This window comes from Eschrichtius robustus, chromosome 4 (genome assembly GCF_028021215.1).
Source record: "Eschrichtius robustus isolate mEscRob2 chromosome 4, mEscRob2.pri, whole genome shotgun sequence".
NCBI lineage: Eukaryota > Metazoa > Chordata > Mammalia > Artiodactyla > Eschrichtiidae > Eschrichtius > Eschrichtius robustus.
Window position 1 is genome coordinate 89,166,502 of NC_090827.1, and position 19,539 is coordinate 89,186,040.

A 19,539-nucleotide genomic window follows, 5' to 3' on the forward strand; every position below is an offset into this window, starting at 1 on the left:
AGATCAAAAGGAAAAACATCTCATGATCATCTTAATAGATGCAGAAAGATGTTCAATGAAATTCAACATCTATCATGATAAGAAAAATTAAGTAAACTAGGAAAAGAAAAAAGCACTATTCTTAAAGCTTACCACAAGCATAAATGGTGAATGCATAAAACTCAACGGCCAGGAGCCATTTCCTTCAAGATCAGGGCCATGGCGACAATCTTCACTATTTCCACCTCCATTCAGCATCACCCAGGAGATCCTGGCCAGCACAAGAAAACAGAAAAAACACAGAAGAGAAATTATCTCCTGCAAAGTTGACTTTCTGTAAAAACAGGTGACAAGAGAGGGGGGAGTTTTGAAATATCTTCTGCATACTATGTAAATTCAAGTCCTGCTAACTGTAAGACATTGCACAAAACATGGCATTTTTGGAGGGACATGCATAGAAGGCCCACATGCCCGGCCAATATTACAGGTGAAGTAAGGAGTAATATTGGGGAATGCAAAAGGCTATTGGAAATCTTATACCATATCCAGCCTTAACGAATCACCACACACAGTAGGACCAAGTCAGTTCTGTGAGTGAAGGAATGACAGAGCTCTTATTTTTCACTGTTCTTCCAGCAGCCACAGCCTGCCCGCATGCAGTTTAGAGCTCAATAAAGACCCATTGGACAAACTAGTCTACGTAGAGATTCCTCTCCTGGCCACACACACACAAACAGTTGCTAGAAACAAACAACAAGAAAGAAACACCCTTGTGCAAAAGAAAACAGCTTTTCAAGCAACATATCTGTTCTTGTGGATATCTGGTCTGAGATATTCCCAGCATCCCCCTGGAGTTTAAGCATTTCTATCCAAAATCACAGGATTCCATCAGAGGAGCAAAGAGTTGGGAGAAGAGACCGCTTTGGCCATAAAACAATTATGAGCCTTTCATGGTAAATGAGATAACACAAATAAAATTGCTTTTTAAGTTTCAAACAGTATGCCTTTATCAGTCTTATTTTTGTAGCAGTATTTATCCCTTGTCAGTGTCTACTTCAAAATAGAACCTCCCCTTACCCCTTCCAAGTTAGTTTTTATCTTTCATCTAAAAAATGTTTGTAATTTCTAAAGTTTCTCAATTTTGACAGTCCTTAGTCTCTGAACTAAGCAAGGCTTTCTGTGATAATTAGGTTCTCAACTCTGGGGGATTTTGGTACTTCTGACAGCTTAAATTCTGGGGCAGCTTGAATTTCCTTCCTCTTTCTCTTCCACATTTTGCTTCCTTGATTTTTGTGTTTGGGGAAATTTTTTCTTCTCTTCTCCCTGAGTCCTAAGTCATAGTCTCTCGCTGTTTAAAAAAAAAAAAAAATCTTACCCTTCCCACCACCGCCATCACCCTCACATTCCCTTTATGGTTCTATTTCCCACAGTCCTTGTAGCATCCCAAGGATGATGACGGAAAGCACGTTGGACCAGAGCCAGGAGACCAAGGTTTTGCTGTAATCTCTCTTCCAGGTGTGGAGAGAAAAAGTTGGCTTGGGTATGAAAGGTCCTGGGTTAAAGTCCTAGCTCTGACAGTTACCAGTTTATCTCATCTTGAGCAGGACATGTTCCCTCTGGGGGCCTCAGTTTCCTCATAGATAAAGGAAATGTTGGTTTACAGCAAGGATACTAGAGCCCAGCAGCAAATGTAAATGATGGAAATTGACTGGGTGGGAGGAAAGTGTCCAGAAGGCAGTAGGCAGCGGTGGGGATGCAGAGATCTGCAGGCACAGGACCCCCTGCCGTGAGGACCTCCTACTCAACTACAGCAAGTCAACTCAACTACCATAGCAATTCGAGCTCTGTGCTGTCAGTCTTCTGATTTCTTAAGAGAGCCCTAATATCTGGATTTTTATTTGAACTCCGCTGATTTTTTTCCTTCCAGCTTTTTTGACAAATAATTGGCATACAGCACTGTATAAGTTTGTGTACAAAATAATGATTTGACTTGTATACATCACGAAATGATTATCACAGCAAGTTTAGTGAACATCCATCATCTCATACAGATACAAAATTACAGAAAGAGAAAAAAATTTTTTGCTTGTGCTGGGAACTCTTAGGATCTACTCTCTCAACAACTTTCATATATAATGCACAACAATGTTAGTTATATTTATCATGTTGTACAGTACATCCCTAGTACTTATCTTATAACCGAAGTTTGTACCTCTTGACTGCCTTCATCCAGTTCCCCGTCCCCCCAAGTCCCTGCCTCTGGTAACCACAAATATAACCTCCTTTTCTATGAGGTTGTTTGTTTGTTTTTGAAGTATAATTGACCTACAACACTATGTTAGCTCCTAGTACACAACATAGTGATTTGATATTTCTACATGTTGCAAACTGATCACGATAAGTCTAGGTACAATATGGCACCATACAAAGATAGTACGTAGCTCTTGACAATATTCCCCACACTGTACGTTTCATATCCGTGACTCATTTATTTTGCAACTGGAAGTTTGTACTTCTTAATCTCCCTCACCTATTTCTTTCTTCCCCCAACCTCTCTCCCCTCTGGCAACCACCTGTTTTTTCTCTGTATCTATAAATCTGTTCTGTTTTGCTATGCTTGTTCATTTGCTTTGTTTTTTAGATTCCACGTATGAGTGAAATAGTACAGTATGTGTCTTTCTCTGTCTGACTTATTTCACTTTGCCGTGTTGTCACAGATGGGAAGATTTCATTCTTATATATATATATATCTCTCACATCTTCTTTACCCATTCATCTACTGATGGGCACTTGGGTTGCTTCCATATCTTGGCTATCATAAATAATGCTGCAGTGATCATAGGGGTGCATATATCTTCTCAAATTACTGTTTTCATTGTCTTCAGATAAATACCTAGGAGTGGAATTGCTGGATCATATGGTAGTTCTATCTTTCATTTTTTAGGTAACCTCCATACTGTTCTCCATAGTGGCTGCACCAATTTACATTCCTACCAACAATGCATGAGGATTCCCTTTTCTCACCCTCACCAACACTTGTTATTTGTGGTCTTTTTGATGATGTCCATTCTGACAGGTGTGAGGTGATACCTCATTGTGGTTTTGATTTGCATTTCCCTGCTGATTAGTGATGTTGAGCATCTTTTCAAGTGCCTATTGACCATCTATATGTCTTCCTTGGAAGAATACGTTGATTTTTTTATTGTTTGCTCAAAATTTTGTAAACCGTCATGGGTCTTTTTTGAGTAAACTCCTAGAGTCTAATTTGTATGATCCTAAGAATATGCCTGGTTGTTCTGCTGCTCTGGAATTTTCAGAGAAGCTTCCACCATCCTCCCTCCAGCTGGCCTGAAAGTTCTTGATGGCTTGTATTGGGGTACCTCAGCCTCTGAGGCTTTGCTGCAGATCTGGGGAGTGACCACCTCTTCCTGTGGGGAGAAATATACTGGAGCTAGAATTTCCTCACAGACACAGGATTCTCCTAATTCTGATGTCTTGGCTTAGAGTAAGAAAAGACGGAGCTGGCTATTCAAAGTTCTGCGTCTAGAACAGTCTCCACTGCTTGGAAAGAGCCAGGACCGTCACCTGCATCACTATGCAAGTCTCCTCCCACACACGACCTCTTTTTAGAAGTGGGGTGTACTTTCTTGTTCCCTTATCTGAAGTGAAAGGATTTCTGGAGTGTGAGCGTCCTCAGCATTCCATCTACCCTTCTCGGTCTTTCCCTACTCCATTCTCTCACCCATCACTAATCCTGCCCACACTGCTCTAAGTCATACATCTCACCACCAGGGAACCAACCAGCCAATGTCCGGTAAGTCTGACCGTCCCCACTTCCCTCAGGGCCCTCTCACACTGGGTTCCTGAGGCCCCCAAAGGCCCTTCCCTGGCCAACATCTCTTAGCCACTGATGCTCTGTTTATCCTTACAGCAGCTCATTTGACAACACTGACTGACTTTCCTACACATCAGATTCCTCCAGAGCCACAGCCTGTAAGGAGATAACAGAACCAAATGGCTAAGAGCCCAAGCTCTAAATACAGAAATACCTGCGTTGGAAACAATGAGGGAAAAAATAAAATTCCTCCAGCTGCCGTTTACTGGCTTGTGATCTCAGTCAAGTTGTTTCAAGTATCTAAGCCTCAACTGCCTCACCTGTGGAATGGATGTAAAATTAAATCTTAATGTTATAATTATGTGTTAATTTTATGTGTCTTTTATGTGCCTTGCTGGGGCCACGGTGCCCAGATACGTGGTCAAACACTATTCTGGATATTTCTGTGCGGGTGTTTTGGGATGAGATTAAAGTTTAAATGGGTGGAGTTGGAGTAAAGAAGATTGCCCTCCACACATGGGTGGGCCTGTCCAGTCAGAGAAAGGCCTGAACAGAACAAAAAGACTGACCTCCTTTGAGCAAGAGTTACTTCTGCTCGCAGATGGCCTTCGGACTTCAACAGTGACCTCAACTCTTCCCAAGTTCCCAGCCTGCTAGCCCACTCTGCAGATTCCGGACGTGTCAACCTCCCATGAAGCCATGAGCCAATCCTTAAAATCTCTCTCTCCCTCTCTCGATAGGTAGATTATAGATAGATAGATAGATAGGTGATAGATAGCTCTAGATACACTGTATATAGTAGGTACAGATAAACTATATGTGTTATATATCTATATCTGTATCTGTATCTTTCTATAACACACATTCTATTGTCTTTTTTCTCTGGAGAACCCAGACTGATATAATCCCTCATTGAGTTCCTGTAAGGATTACATGAGATAAAGTTTATAAAAGGCCAACCATGTGCCTGGTACGTACCAATCTCCGACCAAAAGATAAAAAGAGACAAATGATTCCAGCTGAGCCCAGCGCCCCTGGATGCTGGCACCGTCTCACCAGTAATGCTGCTGTCTGCTACCCAGGTTGCAGGTGGATGCAGGACCCACGTATAGGCTGGAGGAGGATGGAACGACGGCCACCCTTTCTGCAGTATTCTGGGAGCAAAGTCATCTATTTCAGAGCCATGGGCTCAGGTGTCCCTGTGGGGTACCTGCAGGTTTGGGGACCTTGCTGGCCACCTTTTGTTCCTTCTAAAACTGGGAAAGCCCGAGTCAGCTTACTCAAAGGCCCCCAGGAGTTAGACCAGCCTAGAGAGATGGACCGCTAACCCAGAGGTCCGAACCCTAAACCCTCTCAAGATACTCAGACTCGCTGACCAGGCTACCATCAGGCCAAAGGTAAAAACTCTCACAGGATGTGCTAAATCAACAGACCATAAAAGGAAGCAAGGAAGACAGAAATACGTTTTCTGAAAGGTGAGCCCTTCTACAGTCTAACTACCTTTTATTTACTTAGATTCCGGAAAGCTGGCACTGCTGGGGCTTCGGCCAGACCAAAGGCAGCCTCCCTGCATCCACAGCTTTTCTCACTCCACCACAGGCCCTGTTGGAGGGGAAGAATCTCGAAAACGTCCCCCCTCCCCTGACAAGCTGCTTCCTGGGAGCGGCAGCTCTGGGTTTCTGCCCCGATCATTCTTCTGCTTGAACAACCTCTGCTTTTACAAACAGACCCCGGCCGCTCTGAAGTCGTTTCTGTGCTGGAGCTCCTCCCAGGCCGCTGCATTGTTTTCATTTCCTGTGCTTCTGAACTTCTTTGTCATAATATTATCTTACAGCCCCGGCGCCGCTGGTCAGCAGGCAGGGTGATAGGCCATCCTTTGGCATCAGTGGAAATGTTTCGTTCAGCATCTAATCGCAGCCCCTCTGAGGGGCCCTTTAGTAGCTGTGTTGCTAGTTAGGAGTGAATGTCACAGGAATGCAAGGCCTGACTTTGCATGCGGTTGATATTTTCCAGATAGGCTGCCCCGTGTTGAAACTGGTTTGTGAGGACTCCTGTGGCCCAGCAAGGAACTGGAAAGTGGGAGTGTGCCACCCGGAGAGGTGGAGGTGGAAGCCTGACTCTTCCTTTCACCTGTATCTCCTAAGTCAGGTAAGTTATCAAAACCCTGGGAGCACCTGGCCCCAGGCCTGACCCGCATCCCCCAGCCTCCTTCCCCCTCCTGTGGACAAGCTGCCCAGGCTGCTCCTTCCACGTGGCGACCTGGAAACCCCACTCCCATCGACATGACAGACTTGCAGCCTCACTGCAGACACTCACTACAGAGGTGAAATCAGTAGTTCATACTTTCTCTCAGACCTCCCTGGTTATAGATTTCAGAGACATGAACATCCGGGGAAATGGCTATTGGTGATTAAAAAACATTACTGTCAAAAGACACATTCTTATCTCAGAAATGTCAAAAGATAGGGTGGGGAGTTATGTGTCTAAAATGGATAAAATACAATATTACAGACTTGATAGTATTTTAGTAGCTAAATTATTTGTTTGGGGTACAAGGCATAGCTATTCTATCACCTTATATTATTAAGCATGTGGACGACTATGAAGATCTCAGTAATATATTACATTTTAATTGTTTTACACTTTATAACATATGTGAAAAGACTTCATACTCAAATTTTCCCCTTCATCCCTCCAAGAAAACTCTGAAATTGTCAACTTGATTTCCCTCCTCTATCCAAGAAGAATTCCTTCTTCCTGGGAGAGAAGCTAAGTTAATTTATATAATGAAGGGGGTGCAAGGGATAAATTAGGAGTTTGGGATCAAAATACACACACTACTATATATAAAATAGTTTACCAACAGGGACCTATGCTATAGCACAGGGAACTATACTCAGTATCTTGTAATAACCTAAAATGGAAGAGAATGTAAAAAAAAGAATATATGTATTTATATATACACACATATATATATATATCTGTAGATTGCCAATCATGACACTGTTAAAAGTGATATTAAAAAGAGTTGTGCCCATCAATGCCACACCTAAGTATATACCCAAGAGAAATGAAAGCATATGTCCACACAAAGACTTCTATGCCAATGTTCATAGCAACATTATTCACAACAGCCAAAAAGTAGAAACAATCCAAATGTCCATCAACGGGTGATAGGTAAACAAAAGGTTGTATACCCATACACTGGAACACTCTTCAGCAATAAGAAGGAACAAAATACTGGTACAAAATCCACCCAGGTCTTCTGCATTACTGAAGCCAGCACTTGGATCCAGAAAGGGTGGGAGTGTAGTGACAGTACTCAGACGACTATGGTCATCATCATGAAGCAGCCCGAGACCTCCTGACTCTGAAGATGAGCTGCAATCTATTAGGATCTTCTATGAGCCAGGTGCTGTGTCAAGTGTTTTACAGGCATCATCTCATGTGATGCTTACCGTTATCCCCTCAGATTCATACTGTCAGTCTCCCCTTTTACGGAAAAGGAAACTGAGGCTGGGAGAGGCTTAGTTTACTTTGCCAAAGGGTACACAACTAATTAGCAGGACTTCTAAGCTCATGCCTTCTCCATCATGCCATGGGTACCCTGGAATCACTTCAGGAGCTGGGAGTTTATGAGAGTCGGGGGCCAAGTTCACATTTCTGCTCCAGCAGGATGAGCTTACCACTGCCCAGAGGAGGCCAGGCTGGGGGCGGAGAATGTCAGCTCTGTCAAAGAGCCAGGCTGATGGGAGGGGAGATGGGGGGAGAATGGATACATGTATATGTATGGCTGAGTCCCTTTGCTGTGCACCTGAAACTATCACATCATTGTTAATCAGCTATACTACAATATAAAATAAAAAGTTAAAAAAAAAATAAACTCAAGTGGAAAGACAAAAAAAAAAAATTATAAATGGAAAAAAAACAGAGCCAGGCTGCTGTCACAGATGTGACGACCCCAGGAGTAATGCTGAGAGATGCCCCGTGGCAGTTGGTACATCAGGTTTCTCTCCCAACCTGTGTTTGTATATTTTAAAAAATATGTTTCTATTCATTTTCTCTTATTTGTTTTGCCGCATTTTAAAGAGTATAGAGTTTGAAATTGGAAAAACCAGGATTTAAAACTGAATGTTCTGCAGTGTATTGCTGAGTGATCTTGGGGAATTTACTTAGAGCCTCCAGCCTTGTCTAAAATGAGCATAATTGGTCATACCTACCACGCAGAGTTGTTTAAAGACTTAAACAAGATCCTTCTCTAGAGAAGGGCTTTGTAGGGTGCTACATATGTTAACTGTTATTCTAAAATTTTGGACCCTTTCGCTTTTTTGTATTAGCTACTCCCACTTGGTTTACGGCCCACCAGTTTTATAAACCAACCTCCTGTATCTTCATCCAAGTTGTTCAGAGAGATGAGGGGCTGTGGGTGGAGGTGACAGGATCTGGCTGATGACAGAGTTCTATTGTTTAATAGCAACAGCCTCCCTCGAGCTCTCATTAATCAGCACATCTGATTAATGACAGCATAATTTTTTAACCGCCAAGAACTAATCTATTTGTCCTAAATCAGCCTGGGTTTCCCAGTCTTCTGAAAGAGATCATGAAAGGATCTGTCAAACCCCTTGAAATCCAGTCACCACCCTCATGACCCTCCTTTGATCTGCCAGTCCCTTTTTTTAACAAAGGAAATCAGATATGCTAGACCACGTCCATCCTTACTGAGCTCACGCCACTCTCCTCGGATCACCTTTAGAAATGCCCATGAGCCACTTGTTCTAAATTTGTTCTAGAATGTTGTAGGGAAGGTATCCCTCCTCGGGGTGACGGGACTTGGGAGAATCCTGATGGCACGCAAGGTTGATAAGGAGAGCAGGGGTCAGGCACCAGGCTTTGTCTGGGAGCCATATGCAAGGTGGCGTGGGTGACCGGCAGAAACTCATATGGACGTTGGCGCAAGCAGCCCTCAAGCCATCCCTGGGGGGGGACCCAAATCAAAGGTCCAGGGTATAGACAAGTGGAGAATTAAGGTAGCCAGGCATTAAGAGTGTCAAGCCCACAAGAGTATAAAACCAAGACTGAGGGCAGATGGGGTGACCGAATATTACCCACCAGGCTGAGTGATCAGCAAGAGGGATTTCAGATGAACTCCACCCGTCTCCTAACAGCGTCCGACCTGATTCATGAGCCCAGACACAAGAATGGTGGTTTCTTCCCTAGACTTTTTCTTTTTTTTTTTGCAGGGCAGCCATCCTTGACACAAAACGAAACTCAAGTTTATATACAGTTTTAGGAGCCCACTTTCTCCCACTTCTTGAAAAATGCATCTATTTGTGTGTGTCTAGTCTTCTGGTTCTTTCCTTACCACCCACGGTTTTTCAAAAATCACTGGCATCTCCTCTTCCATCACAGCTGAGAGTTTTCTCACTAGAGTTGAATCAAGGCTAAGAATATGGGCTTCAGTTGCCAAACAGACCTGGGTGTATGTCCCTGCCAGGCTATTTACTTCTGTGAGACTTTGAGCGACTACCCGATTTGAGCCTAAATTCTCTCATTGAAAAATAGAGATGACAATAATCCTACCACATAAGATTTTTGTGAGGCTTCAGCGAGATACTGTATGTTAAGCACATGGCCCAATGCTGCCACCATGCACATTCCACACGTCCCTATGGTCGATGGCATCATTACTCCCCATCGATCACTCCTCCAGGGATTGATATCCTTTGCCATTTGCCCTTGCAGTTCTCCCCACTAGACATGTTATGTACCTCCCATCCCATTTGTACTGGGCTTGGCTGGAATGTGATTGGCTTCAGCCAATGGAATTGTTCAGAAGGGACAATGGATGATCTATTTCCTCTCTTCCCATCTGTGCTTCTGCCATCACCAAGGGAAGGACCTGCCCTGGAGGCCTGCTGGTACCAGCAGAATGCAAGACTCATGGAGCAGACCTGACCCAACCCACAGCTTGGAGCCATGCCCAACAGAGCTCAGCCTAGATCAGCCAGACCCCAGCCAGCCCACGAACACAAAAACAAGAAATTAGAGCTTATTGTTGTCCACCACAGAGTTCTGGAATGGTTTTGTTAAGGACCATTATCGTGGCAGTAATTTCTACTTACCTTGTCCAGGGCTTAGAGATTTAAGCTTATTTAAAGCAGTTAAAGGACTCATTTCTCTTTTTTCTTAACTTCTTTTTTTTTTGAGATACAATTGGTATATAACATTATATTAGTTTCAGGTGTATAAATAATTCGATCTTTGTACACACTACAAAGTGACCACCGCAATAAGTCTAGTTACCATCCATTACCATACAATAGACGCCCTTTATCCTTTCGGCCACCCCCCAAACCCCTGTCGCCTCATGCAACCACCAGTCTGTTTCCTGTATCTATGAGTTTTGTTCTGTTTCATTTGTTCATTTGTTTTGTTCTCTTAGATTCCATATATAAGTGATATCACAGGTTACTAGTCTTTCTCTGTCTCACTTCTCTTGTACTCCAGTTCCCACTAAGACTCAGTGTAATGGAAAGGGAGAGGGTTTTAGAACCAGAGAGACTTAATTCATATCTAGCTTCCACACCTTACTGGCTGAGTAGCTTAGGGCAAGTCCTTTAACTTCTCTGAGCCTTAGTTCTTTGTCTATAAAATGGGAATGAGAATACCAGCCTCTATAGTATGAGGGCTAAATGGCATTATTTATGTCATATGTGTGGACATAACATGGGTTCTCAGGAAAGGTGAGTTGCTCTCCCCTTTTCTTTATAAGTGTGTTGTCCTTTATGCAATTTGGAGAGCCTCATCTCCAAATCTGGACAGAGTAGACAGAAGTGAATAGAGTCTGGATACCTCCCCTAGAACATAGGGGTTGAGGTATCTAACTTTGTCTCAGCCTTTGGTTCATTTCATTCACATTTATGTGGCACCTGACATGTGCCAGACACTGTTCTAGGCCCTGGGAATCTAGTAGCCAATAAGGCAAATGAAGCCACTACTTTCATGGAGCTTACATTCTAGAAGAGGTGAAAGTAGATAATGAACAGGAGAATAATGAATAACCTAGATAATTCCAAACAGCGATCAACGCTATGAAGTAAACCCACAAGGGTGATGAGATAGAGTGGGACAGAGTGGGGGTCAGGGGGCAGGGAGGGCTCATTGAAGCAGCGGTACCCTCTGTTTTCCAAGCAGCAGAAATGTTCCTCTCTAGCCCTTGCTCCACAGTCACCCAGAGAAGCTCTCTTTGTCTTCAACACTTTCAACAAGTTGATTTTTCTTCTTTCCTTAACTACCTGCCACCGTACAGATGCAAGCGACTCTTCTAAATTCACGCCTGGTCTTTTCTTTCTCCCTCCTCCCTCTGTGCACATCTGGATTCTATAAGGTACCTTGGGCAACCACATCCATCTTTTTAGATACCACATCCTTTTCTTCCTCACTGGCACCATTTTTAGTTCCATACATAGTAGAGGCTCCATTTTTGAAGGCTCACACCTTGTCATGCCATCTTCCCTTAAAGAACCTCACACTGATCTCACCTTTGGACGTTTTGAAAACTGCTTCTTTGTAGCCCACAGTATTTGACTATTCCTCCAGTCCCCATCTGGGCTGTTGAGAACTTCAAGTTAAATGAGAGGACCACCTTAATGGTCTCAGCCCACGTCAATCTCAGCCTTCTTCGTGGGCCAGAGGAGAGCTCACATGAGCAGTTCCCCTCACTCCTGACAGGTAAGGTCGCCAGGTAGTTTGCTGAGGAGATGATGTTCAAGCTGAGAGTCCAAAGACGAGAAGCAGGAAGACCTGTGAAGAGTCAGAATGGAGGCGGAGGGAAGGAAGATCCCATCAGGGAGAAGGAACAGTATCTGCCAAGGCCCTGAGGTGGGAAAGAATCTAGTGGGCTTGAGGAACTGAAATAAGTCTGTTGGCTGGAGCCTCGCACAGTGGGCGGGGAGAGTGGCAGGAGGGGAAGTTAGAAGGGCAGCTCATTGTCTCGGACATTTGTACACCAATGGATTAACCATGACTATTAAGCAAAATGAACTTGAAATCCTAATGCGAGAGGGTAAATCTATGATTTGGTAGGGTTGGATTTTTGGGAACAAGTATTTCCAGAGTGCCTCCTATTTCCAGGATTGGTATATGGAAATCCATGGTAGATTAAATAACGTGTCTGATCGAATGAGAAAGACCATCGGTCGCTGTTCAGAAAGCTGTTTATTTGCTTGGATGGTAGGTATGAACCCAAGAAAGGAACTCAGTGAAGAGGGTTTGGGTGGGAGTGGCAGACATCCACGTAGTCCTCCAGTGGGCTGGGAGCAAGAAGGAGATGAACATATCATACCAAGTGAAGTAAATCAGACAGAGAAAGACAAATATTATATGTCATCACTCATATGTGGAATCTAAAAAGAATACAAATGAATTTGTTTACAAAACAGAAACAGACTCACAGACATAGAAAACAAACTTATGGTTACCAAAGGGGAAAGTGGAAGGGGGAGGGATAAATTAGGAGTATGCAAATAACAGATACACACTACTATATATAAAATATATAAGCAGCAAGGATTTACTGTATAACACAGGAAATTATATTCAATATGTTGTAATAACCTATAATGGAAAATAATCTGAAAAAAAAATATGTGTATACAAATGAATCACTTTGCTGTATACCTGAACTAACAAAGTATTGTAAATCAACTATACTTCAATTTAAAAAAAGAGAAGGGGATAAACATACTTCATGTGCCTGTGTGTGTGCGTGACGGGGTGGAGGAGGAGAGCAAGGGCAGTGCAAAATGAAACAAAAGCCCCAAGGAAAAAGCAGGTGGACTGGAGAAAGAAAAATAAAAACCTTCTCACGCTCACTCAACCAATCACATGATCCTTGGTAATGCAGGTAAATGAGGGCACAGGGCAGGTCAGGTATCACAGGAAAGTAGCCAAAGGTATGGTGTGGGAGAAATCTGTGTAGCTCACTCGGAGGCGTCCCTACCACCTCACCCACCAAATGCAGCAGCTGGTAAATCACCCATTAGATTTAAGGCATCAAGTCCAATGTGGCCTGGACAAGACTCTACACTTTTAAAGTTTCCTCAAAGCCCAAAGTCCTCACAGAGCTCTGTGAACCCCACATCCCACCAGGGTTAGACAGTTCAGCTAAGACAGCTCCTGGCACTACCTGCCCTGGGGCCACGTTCCTCCTTTTTGGAGCTTCTGCACGAGAGAAGAGAAAGGACCCAACTCTACCCTTTCTTTGCAGGGCTTCTTAGAGACTCTTGGAGAGTCTGAAGGAAGCTGGAGATTTGGTTGCATGTGTGCTTAACTCATCCACAAATGTCCCCTGCCTCAGCCTGGAGCACACTGAGTTGACTAACCACGTATTGACTCAATTTGGACAAACCTTAAGCTAAAATAAGACATTCTCCGTGCCCTTTAAGAAGCAGTCTCGGGCTTCCCTGATGACGCAGTGGTTGAGAATCTGCCTGCCAGTGCAGGGGACACAGGTTCGAGCCCTGGTCTGGGAAGATCCCACATGCCGCGGAGCAACTGGGCCCGTGCGCCACAACTACTGAGCCTGCACGACTGGAGCCTGTGCTCCACAACAGGAGAGGCCGCGATGGTGAGAGGCCCGCGCACCGCGATGAGGAGTGGCCCCCGCTCGCCGCAGCTAGAGAGAGCCCTCGCACAGAAACGAAGACCCAACACAGCCAAAAATAAATAAATAAATTTATAAAAAAAAAAAAAGAAGCAGTCTCAATGTATCTGACAAGTTTTTTTCAATGTATTTTTTCTTCTCTGTTTTCTATATTTCTATATTTTTTACTGAGCTATAACTGACATACAGCACTGTGTAAGTTTAAGGTGTACAGCATAATGATTTGACTTACATACATCACAAAATGATCACCACGTTTAGCGAACGTCCATCATCTCATATGGACACAAAATAAGAGAAATAGAAAAAAATATTTTTCCTTGTGATGAGAACTCAGGATCTACTCGCTCAACAACTTTCGCATATAACATACAGCAGTGTTAATTGTACTTATCATGTCGTACAGTACATCCCTAGTACTTATTTATCTTATAACCGAAGTTTGTACCTCTTGACTGCCTTCATCCAGTTCCCTGTCCCCCCCCAGCCCCTGACTCTGATAACCACAAATCTGACCTCTTTTTCTATGGGGTTGTTTGTTTGCTTTTGAAGTATAATTGACCTACAACACTGTGTTAGTTTCTGGTACACAATATAGTGATTTGATATTTCTACACATTGCAAAATGATCACCAGGATAAGTCTAGTTTCCATCTCTGAAAAGTTTTAATTAGAAATCTCTCTCAACACCATGAAAAAAAATTTCAAAAAATCGAGCCCTCCATGATCTCACCAGCTCAGCCGCACTTTTTCGTTTCTGCCGCCTCTTACTAGGACCTGTTCACATGCTGAGTGCCCTCCCTTGCTGTAGCCATCGCATGGGCCCCACTTTGCCGCTTTGTACTTGTCCTTGCAGCACACATTGCTCCCCAAATGCAGCATCTCCTACACCCCTGTGTCTCTACGGTCTCCACAATTACCACTTTTGAAGGGCATCCCCCGCATTTGTTAAGAAGAAAATAATTTTCTTCTCCTTTAGCAGTTATGAGGCCATGTTTTGGAATCAGACAGGCCTGGAGTCACACCCTCATTTTGCCATTTACCATCTGCACAACTTTGGTGGAACTGGCCTCTGGAAGTGTCAGTCTTCTCATCCAGGAAAAATGGGACAGGGACTCTTACACCTCCCAGAGTGGCTATGAGAATTAAATTGAGAGAGTGAATACAGTCAGCCCTCGGTATCCGCAGGCGATTGGTCCCAGGACCCCCTTCAGGTAACGAAATCCATGGATGCTCAAGTCCCCTATACCAAACGGCGCAGTACGGCTAGCCCGCCGTATCCGGAGGGATGGAGGGCCAGCGACCGTGTAAACTAAACCTGGAGGCTGGTACACAGTAAGTAGATGGAAGCTATTTTATTAACAGCATTATTTTTATTATTCTCCTTTAGAAATTTCGAACAGGATATATCACAGCACAGAGGAACTCTGAGTGTAAATCCCTTCTTAGTTTCTCGGCAACATTGAAGACCCATTGTCCCCTCCTTGAGAAGAGCCAGAAGGGCTTGGGAGGAGATCTTCTCCCCAAATCAGGCTAAAGCAGTGCCCAGGCACTCACTCCACATTCCTGCAACCCACCCCACTCCCTGGCCCTGGTTTCCCTCCTAAACAGGGAATTACCTTCCCTAATCCTATTGCTTTCAAGGGGGGGTCCATGTATCACCACGTTTTATAATACCACGTATGAAGGTTTTACGGACACCAAAGCATTCATCAGACCCCTGAAGCAAAAACATTTACCAAAGCTTCGTTCAGGCGGAGTTCAGAAGAGCAGATCCTTTACACACAGAAAGCACTGCCCACCACCGCTGTCCCCCCGACCCCCTCAGGGGTTCCTGCTTATTCATATTCTCTTCCTACAGGCCACGGATGCCGATCGTCCCTTTCTCCAAATTTAAGGGTGAATGCTCTTCGTAAAGTACCCAGAGATATTTGATACCTAACATAATGACAGCAAGTTGTGCGTGTGTATAAAATAGTCAATAGGACAGTTATTATTCCTGTACGGAGGTATAAAAATGAGTCAGTATAATTCTCTTCAGCAAATCAATTATTAAGCACTCATTCATTTGGGTACGTTTTATTGAACAATTATTGTGTGTTAGATGCTGAGGAGGATACTAATACTAATCAGGCATGGAAGAAACTTCTGGATGCTGACAGCCTAATAAGAGAGCCGGCGCAGGTAGAACGCATGTATAGGTATATATTTATATGTGTACTAATATGTATATATGAGTACGAGGAATAGACAGTAATGCCAGAAGAAAGGTTCAGATAAAGTATTACGGGAGTTCAGACAGGGGACACATTCACTCCAGCTGAGGCCTGCCCTCACCACCCTACTTACTATCACAACCTGCTCAACCCTCACACTTCTCATCTGCCTCTTCCTGCTTTCCCAAGGTACTTATCCCCTTGTAGTATACCATACAAGTTATTTATTTATTGTTTTTTATCTGTCACCCCCACTAGGATGTAATCTCTCTCCATAAAGGCAGAGATTATTGTCTGTTTTGATATATCCCAAGTACCTAGAATAGAGCCTGGCAGATAGTAAGCACTAAATAAGTTCCCCTAAATGAAAGACAGACAGAACAAGTGTGAGAGACAGCCGTGCGTCCATCCATTCATGGAATAAGCATCTACTGAGTATCTTCTCTATGCCCAGCATTATGCCAGGCCCTGGAGATGTAAAGAAAGGACACTTTCCTACCCCTCTAACGGCTGGCAACCTGGACAGAGGGCAAGGGCTTCCTGTTTAGATAAACAGTGTGAGCAAAGGCTCCAGAGACAGAAGTTTTAAAGCAGGTGCAAAGCGGCGTGTGATGGGGACGTCCTGGGAATAAAGCTGAAGAGTCACCGTGGGCACCAAGTCCGGGGAGTGAGAACCCCTGACGAAGCAGTCCATGCTGACAGCTGAACCCTCACAATCCTCAGCGATATAAGCTCTATTTTTAAATAACTCCCTTCGATACAGACATAAGACTCCATCAAAACCAAATAAATCAGACTTAATCCGAGAGGTGAAGTTCAGTCCTTACAGCCTGTGTATTTTTCAGGCTTCATGCTTTGCCTGTCTTTAAGTCACAGAGGAACGAGTTCACACATGCAGACACATACAGAACACACTCAGGCTGCTTCCAGCTTTGCACAGATTATTCCAGCCAAGGGAGGAGAAGGCCAGGTGAAGTGAATACACCTGCCTGGCTCTTTAATTGTCCAGCCACCTTGAGAGGAGTAAGGATTGCTTCTTCAAGCAGCACGTTTCTGGAAAGGTGTGGGCTGCAGCTCCAAGACACCATCCGACTCCCCCCACCTCAGGCCTGAGTACAACCAGCCATCAGGATCACTTGCTGGGCCTTCTGAGGGCCGAGCTCAGAGCCAGGCACAGGGGAAAGTCAGAAAAGAAGTAGAAGAGAGAGTCTGAAAAGCTCACGTCTGACCCCAAAGAGGGAGAAAGGAGATGCTACGAAAATAGATGCTTATAGCGTAATTAGATTGGATGGCTGTACTGAGCTCTGGGAAAAAAATAGCATATAAAAATAATTCTGTTAGATGCTGACTCTCTCCTATATATAGCGAACACAAATAATCATCCATTTCCCCAGTTCACCTGTTTTCTGAGTTCCTGTGTTTAAATGTTGCATTTTCTTAAAAGCTCACCTCGCAAGCAAAAGTTCTAGCGGCAGTCACAGAGGAATGTCCAGCCATCAAGGTGAGCTGGAGGTCCCTGCAGGGGGAGGGGAGATCGGAGAGGGGTTTTGCAGGAACTAGGTGATTCATCCACAGGGGCAGTCAGGCCACTTGGGCAAAATCAGAAGCATGCATTCCAAATGCTGGTGCTACTGGGCTCCCAGTGCTGTTCCCTGGGACCCCAGAGCACTCTCCGAACGTTCCTGCCCCTCACCCCCTGCACCTGCTCTGGAGTTCTTTAACAGCATCACTATAAAATGCCCGGTATCAACGGCGGGAAGAAACTACCTACATTATGTGGTATACAGTCATCTGAAGAACACAAATCTCCAGGTAATCATGTGGTCCCAGGTTTGACATGCTGTCCAGGGTGCCTTTCCCTGTGTGTCCAAGTGTGACTGAAAAACCCCAGTCTCTCTTCCTCTGAGCAGCTCAGCCAAAGAAATGAGGCCCCAACACACATCAGCATGGCTGACCGGGCTGCGGCTAGGAATGCATGGAGGGAGGGGCTGGGCAGATGTGAGAGATCACTCTTCTGACGGACAACAAAGTGCTAAGAGACTTCCAAGCCGAGTCTTGTCAGGAAATGCAACCTGGTGTTAAGCCTTGTAATTCTACCCAAGAAGCCTCATTTCCCATTTCTTTTTAATTGTTTCCTCCCTCTGTCCATGGGAACAGTTTAAGTCACTCTGATGCCCCATTAACAGCCTATTGGATGACAACAGACCAGAAAGAGAAGACATTCCAGAAATAGGAAACCACCGTGAAAAATGCCTGCTTAGAGTTTCATTAAGTCTCGGGTAGCAGGACCACTCCCTGGTCATTGAATTGTTCGGAATGTAAGGGGCTCTGAAATAGCAGTGGAATATATTTCTGGTGGCCTTCCGGCTGCTCCAGACAGGGCGTGTGGGTCGGGTCATCCGTATCCAGCAACGCCTTGAGCGCCTGCACCGTGTTAGGCATTGACCATTGCTAAGAGCTGATATCTGGTGGACACTTACAGGCCAGATACTGGGCAAGTGCTTCCTTAGGATACATTATCTAATTTAATCCTCCCAAATATCTATAAGCATCTTTCCATCATGACTCCCAATTTATGATCAAGATAATGACGGCGCTGAAAGGTTAAGTAATTTTCCCAAGATCACAGAGCTGAATCCTGGAAGAAGCCAGGATGGAGCCCAGTTCATGCTCCAGCTTTAACTGCTACACTCCACAGCCCCTAAGAAAGATGCCCAAGGAAGATTGTGCAACCCACCCTGAAAGTCTGTTCCAGGCTTTGCCCTCAGAAAGTCCCTTAGAGTGAATTCAAGTGTCTCCTACTTCCCTTACAGTGTATTTCTTCCTGCTCAGCTGGAGAAGAATGAGGCAGGGACAGCTTCTGAGAAGCGTGAGGAAGGAGGGGGCAGTCCCCGGCGGCACTCTCCCCCCAGCAGAGCCCTATTTACATCCTGGTTGAGGCCCCAGCTCCTTCCCACGCTGGGAGAGCTCAGGCTCACTTGCCTGCCGATAAGTCAGAATTCTGCCTCTGTTGCAACTCTTCTGGCATTCTGTCAAGCTGACCCCGCTCCCGGCAAAGGACGCACTGTGCTTTTGTGTCCATTTAGATAAGAGGCTCTTAGGCCGACAGTGTTTTCCCCACTTTGGAACCTCCACCAACCTGGGGGTTCAGTTCTGCTCAGCACTGGCTGATACCACAACCTTAAGCAGCTCTCTAGGTCAATGCGACAGGCCTGAAACACAAGATGCTGAGTTCTACAGCACCGTCCACTTAGGTCCCCTAGGTCTGGGACAGGGCCCAAGAATTTGCATTTCTACCAGGTTCCCAGGGGATGCCGACGTTCCTGGGCCAGGGACCCTGCTGTCCCCCGAGATTGCTTTACAGAATTCTTGGTGCAGCGGTAGCACCAGCACACCATTCCTATACATCCCAGCTCCAAACACAATTCCGGTACAACGTGATATTTAAAATCTCAGGAGCGGGCTTCCCTGGTGGCACAGTGGTTGAGAGTCTGCCTGGCAGTGCGGGGGACACGGGTTCGAGCCCTGGTCTGGGAGGATCCCACATGCCGCGGAGCAACTAGGCCCGTGAGCCACAACTGCTGAGCCTGCGCGTCTGGAGCCTGTGCTCCGCAGCCAGAGAGGCCGCCACAGTGAGAGGCCCGCACACCGCGATGAAGAGTGGCCCCCGCTCGCCGCAACTGGAGGAAGCCCTCGCACAGAAACGAAGACCCAACACAGCCAAAAGTAAAAATAAATAATTAAATTAATTAAAAAAAAAAAAATCTCAGGAGCACAGATAGGTGTGTGAGCTAAGAGGTAGAGGGAGTGGAGAAATGAGGACATTGACCCCAGGCTGAACGGCC

General features: G+C 44.9%; 1 long non-coding RNA gene across 1 annotated transcript; it reads left to right on the plus strand.

The window, feature by feature from the left end:
* Positions 1-5,252: 5,252 nt before the first annotated feature.
* LOC137763787 (uncharacterized) lies at positions 5,253-13,433 on the plus strand. Its single transcript, XR_011073850.1, has 3 exons — positions 5,253-5,289; positions 5,828-5,962; positions 13,083-13,433. It is a non-coding gene; the product is annotated as an uncharacterized lncRNA (long non-coding RNA).
* Positions 13,434-19,539: the final 6,106 nt, after the last annotated feature.